Source organism: Chenopodium quinoa, unplaced genomic scaffold, assembly GCF_001683475.1.
Source record: "Chenopodium quinoa cultivar QQ74 unplaced genomic scaffold, ASM168347v1, whole genome shotgun sequence".
NCBI lineage: Eukaryota > Viridiplantae > Streptophyta > Magnoliopsida > Caryophyllales > Amaranthaceae > Chenopodium > Chenopodium quinoa.
Window position 1 is genome coordinate 4,937,502 of NW_018743858.1, and position 5,949 is coordinate 4,943,450.

Consider the following 5,949-nt stretch of genomic DNA (forward strand, 5'->3'; position numbering starts at 1 on the left):
CACCACAGCCGGCCGCCGCACACACATAGCGGCAGCAACAACAGCTACGGGGAGGTGGCGCCGACCACCCTCCTCTCTTTTCCCTCCTATTCGCCGATTTAAAAAAAAAATTCTTCTTTGTTTTCATTCTAATCTAGCCTTAATTCAATTATTATTTTTAGGTTGTGTGATAATTTTGTATGATGTTTGATTATAATTATTATGTATATAATTTTCAGATTTAGTTTTTGAATTAAAAAGCCCCAAATTGAAAACCCTAGGTTTCTAAATTAATGTAAATTGATGGAATTTGATTGTAGATGATTAATATTATTGAAATAGGTGTTTTTAAATATAATTACAGCAATTTTACATGTTTTAATAAAGTTGGAATTTTTATATAAAGGTTAGAATTATGTATCTTGAAAGGATTTTTAATTAACCATTAATTGAGAATAAAAGTAGGGGTTTTAAACTAATTTTCAGCTTGTTTTAGAGGGTTTATAAGTGATTTAAAGAGTGTATATATTGCTGGAAATTTATATTGAATAGGTATTAATGTCTCTTTGTAATTTTGGGTTGTAGGAGATTTCCATGTGAGTGATTTCGTATAGTCGTGGCGATTTTGAGATCATGTTCGAGGTACGTTCACGTACTCGGTAATTATTTAAGTGTATAGAAGTATGCTAGGCTTTGTTTAATTAATTCCAAGGTACGTAGTATCATGATAGGTATTGGTTGGAATTGTTGATTGGATTGATGCTGGTGTTGATTTGCGAAGAATGAATTATTTGTGGTGAATTGATGATCGGAAGTAATTATGTTAGCATGTTAAATACGAACCACACTTTTATTATTGGCATGATTGAGAACATGTTTAATTAAACTAAATGTTTAATTGAGGTTGGAATATTGAAAGAGAATTTTATTATGGTTCATATAATTTTTATTTATGCTATAAGCATGAGAAATGAGCTATTTAAGTATCTATGTACACGAGGATTAAATTATATTTTGGTGTTTAATTGCACTTAAGGTGATTTAAACACCAAGGGATAGGATTTGTGGTGCTTTATGCGCATAAGGTGTTATTTAATACCGAGATAGCTTAAAAAGGATTCAACATTTAATTTATGTGGTCACTAATTATTCAAGAATTAATTGGTGTGTTTAATTGCTTGAATGATTTTTTATGATTGATTGTATTATGGTTGGAGAGTCATCACCAAGTCTAAAAATATGTAAATCACGTAAAGTGAAAGAGATTGCCCACCAAAACTCTTTGAACGTATATACTTCGAGTATGAACATATGGGGGGAGTTATGCGACTTTATATTTGTCCATAACTTCTACTGGGAGTACAGGACGTTGTATATCCATTTTTATTATGCGTAGGAATTCCGCCACTTACGAGTGATTCTTTTATACTGGCACAGTTAGCTCCCGTGTTAGTACCCCTTTATTGGGGCAAGTTAGAGGGAAACCCGTTCGATGCGTAATCAAAATAAATAAATAATCTAGTAATTTGTTAGTTGGTTATGTTGAATGTTGTATGCTTGTAAACAAGTGCAACAAGGTAAGTTGTGTGATGATAGGATGAAAGCATGTAGTGTGTACTGTTTACGCTTATGTACTGAGCATTGCTGATTGTGTGTTAGTTGTGTTTTGTGTTCATGTTGGCATTGTCTTTATCTTGGCCCTACGACGACCCATTTCTAATGGCGAGTAGTGGGGACAAAGTAAAGAGAAGCTTTTCAGGTGATGAAGCATATTCATGATGGGCATGAGTGAAGAGCGAATCATGCTTAGTTTCCATAAGAATGTGATGTGATTTATTTCTTTGAATATTATATATTTTTCTTATGAGACTAACACAAAGGTTTTAAGTTTTATTTTTGTTTTAATAAGGGCCTACAATGGTTCCAAGTTGTAGGTTGGTTTTGTTTGACTTTGGTTTGGTTTTACTTTCGTTTGGTTTTACTTTCGTTTGGTTTGACTTTTAAGTTGATTTGTTTTGATTGGTTTTTAAAGAGAGTCTTCCACTGTGTGTCTTTGATAATTGCCTTAGCCGTTTTCATGGTGGCGGTAATGTTTTAGAATTTCCTATTTTGTATTTTAAAAAGAGCAAAACAGGTATTTTAAAGGAAAGGAATTTCTAGGGTGTTACAGTTTGGCAACGGTTATATGTTTAAAACTCGATTTTCATGCTTAAAAATTTATAAAAAAAAGAAAAAAAAAATACCAACAGTTATCAAAGCAAAATTTGCTGATTTCTATTTGCCTGGGGACGTTCCCACTATTCCAAATATAAAGATTATAATGGAAAGTGGTATCCTGATTACAGATACTTGATTTCTTACCTCGTTCGAGTTGAGAAATATCATTGTGAGAGCTTGCACATTCCATATCCTAACTATTACTATGATAACCCAACAGGAAATGATTCCCCTTCCACTAGTCATCAATCAGGAAATTCTTCTAGCTCCACCACAAGGTAATCAAGCAGGAGCGAATGGAGGGCAAGAGGAAGGAGAGCTAATGGATGAGGGTAACCATACTGTTGATAGTTCCATTATGGAAATTCCAAATCCAAATCCACCCCAACTCCAATTATAATTGATATTTCATCTGACGATGAGGAAGATGAAGAGTTCATTCAAGTAGAGCAAAATCCAGAGACACTTGAACCAATGGAGGAGGAAGATGACCCTGAATTCGATTATGGAAGCTACAAACAATCGAAGGACAAGAAGGACAATGTTCGAAAGGACTAGATTTTTGTAGTTTCATTTCCTTTAAGATTCTTAGTTTTATTTCCACAGTGTTAATTAAATTTGTCAGTAAAGTAATAAGTGGCATAGCCACAGTGAGTCAATAAACCAATTGAGTTGCATAGGTTATTCGAACTCATTTCATTTCATCTTTCTATTCATTTTCTTTCTCAGCAATAAATTTTTTTATTCATTTCCTTGCCAAATAATTCATTTTACTATCAAATAATTCATTTTATTTCCAAATCATTCACTTCATGTCACTACTCCAATAAGCCATTTCTTACTCAAATATATTCCAATAATTTATTTCTAAACTCTGGGAAATCATGGGAATTATTTTTTTTATTTATTATTGTGATGCTTTATTAAATGTATGGTTGGTTAGCAATCAATATTTGGTTAATCAAGCTGCAAATTTTAGGAATTGTAATTTTTCAATCTCAATTTGTTAGCTTCAAATTAAATGTGTGTATAAAAAGGTATAAGTTGATTAGATGGGTGTCTAACTTGAGAGCTAACCATGACCATAATTAATAAAGACCCCTTGTTTTAATTCAGGTGAAGAAAGATGGCAGGAGGAAGTGGGGCCAGTTATGAAGGAAATGAATTGAGTGAGGTTGTAAGGCAGTTAGCAGTGGTCGCCCAACAGTTAGCAAGATACTCGACCAACAATGGAGATGCTCAGGGAGAGCTGTTTAAGAAGGTGGCGCAAAGTAAGCCACCAACTTATCAAGGTGAGCCTGATCCAACAGTGCTCAAAAACTGGTTAAGGAAATTTGAGAAACTATTTGGGGTGGTAGGGTGCCCCGAGAATTCAAAAGTAGGCTGTGCTACCTATTACCTCAGGGGTGAAGCTGACATTTGGTGGCAACAAAATGAGGCTACAATAAAGGCACTACCTGGGTTTAGGTGACAACTTCCTTACCACTCCCCAATTTCAACTTTTTCTACAAAGATTAGGAAACACATCTTTACAAAATCCATCACCACAACAAACACCAGTATAAAATCAACCTGAAAACACTTACGATGAACAACAAACACCTCCAGTTTATCAAGGAAGCAACTCTCAATATTCTGACAGCCAAGAATAAAATGTCCCAGAGACACCTCAATACCCTTCAATGGCTCCAAGAATGCAGACCAATCTTCCAGCCGCTAAAGCAAGTTGCATTTGGTTAGTTGCAAAGGATGATGCTCTAATTGGGTTGTATTTAGAAATATGTGAATGTGCGATTGCTAGTACGAACCAAAAAGCATCCGAGCTTTGGCGAAAAATACATGAGGCATATAACAAAGCTCAAAGGGAGAAGCCACATATACTCCCTCCAAGAGCTTTAAAGAGTTTGGAGTCGCACTAGAGAAGAATTGCATCTGATATACTATAGTGGAGATCTTGCTATGAAGAAGCGGGTAAACTTCTGGAAAGTAGAAGTGGTTACAACGAAGATAACCGAATTAAAAATGCATCCAACTTGTTTCATATCTCACTGGTCACAATTTTACTTTTCCTCACGGAGTTGAAATGGTTAAGGATGATCCAAAGTGGAGGACAAAGCTAAGATGGGCTTTGTCAAAGGAGGAAAGAAAGGCTTGTGGTGCTGATGACGAGGAAGATAGTAGTGAAAGTGGGAAGAGGTCTAGGGATGAAGTTGGGGATAAAGTCCCTAATGACGGTTTCTCGTCATGAGGTCTATCACGACCCGACGGTGTAAAAAAAGCAAAGGCTAAGCGTAGGGGCAAAGCGGTGGCTTTCGAGAGTGCAAATTTGACCATTGGTAACAAATGAAGGCATGTATTGAAGTTATAGAAAGGGAGGCAATTCTAAAACAACAGAGGTTGGAACTTGACAAGAAAAAGGAAAAGAGAAAATAGAAGCAAGTTTAATTACAAGAAAGGAAGATGAATTTTGATCTGTTGCAAGCTCTTTTAGCAAAGACTACACCACTGACCCCTGCTGAAGAGAGTACGGTTGAGGGGTTCAAGTTAATCAACTCTAATTTTAAGTGTAATGTTTTAGCTTTAGGTATGGTTGTATTTTATGTTTAAGTTTAATTAATGTTGTTGTATTTCAATGGTGTTAAGTTTATTTTTAATAATGTATTTTGATATTGTAATGTTGTATTAAGTTTCTATTAAAGTTTGCGTCAAAATAAAAGAGTTTGTATTAAAGTTTGTTTTATCGTCATGTTAAGTAATTTATGTGTCTTCAATTTTATTTTATTTAATTTATTGAATTTTCTATACATTGCTTTATCATGCATTGAATTGTCATTTAGGAGTCATACCTGTAACAATATCAAGTACTTGTCTTATAATGCATTCACTAGTCATAATCACAATAGTAGTCATGCATGTACCATTTCAGTATATTTTTTTTCATTGACTAGTCATTCATAGTAAACTAGTCAGTACTTTGTTTTAATGCATTGAATAGTCATTCATAGTATAGTGTTGATGCATTGAAAGGTCATTCAGTAGTCATGGATGCTCCATTTCAGCAGTTTAATTTGTTTTAATGCATTGAATTTTCATTCATATTTCAGATTCATTGCTATATATACTTAATACATGATCTATCCACAACCCACGCCAAAAAAATTCAAGATTTCAAACAAATACAATGTCTTCCATTAGCTCAGCCCTTAGCTCATCTAATTCAGATCAATATGCACAATTTGGTGAACTAGTTGACAAACTCTTCACAAATCACTTACCAACTATGTTGCTTTCCCAACAACAAGCCCAACCCGTAATTGAAAATGAATGTGACCCGGAACCTCCTAGAGGGGATACAAATAGAAGAGATAGGGAATAGGGTCATGAAAGATTGTTTAATGATTATATCGCTGATATCCAGTGTATAACAACAATCAATTTCGGCATAGATTTCGAATGCAAAGGCCTTTATTCTGCGCATCATGAACAAAGTGGTTGACGGTGATCAATTCTTCCAGCAGCGTAGGAATGCAGCTGGAAAGCTTGGGTTATCACCACTGCAAAAATGCACTGCCGCGATAAGAATGTTGGCATACGGGTTTGCCCCAGATGCGGTGGATGAGTATGTACGCATTGGTCAAACAACTTCTCGGAATGCATTGCAATGTTTTTGACAAGGGTTATTACACATTTTGAAGTTGAGTTCCTAAGAAGTCCCACAGATAACGATTTAAGGCGAATCTTTCATCAAAATGA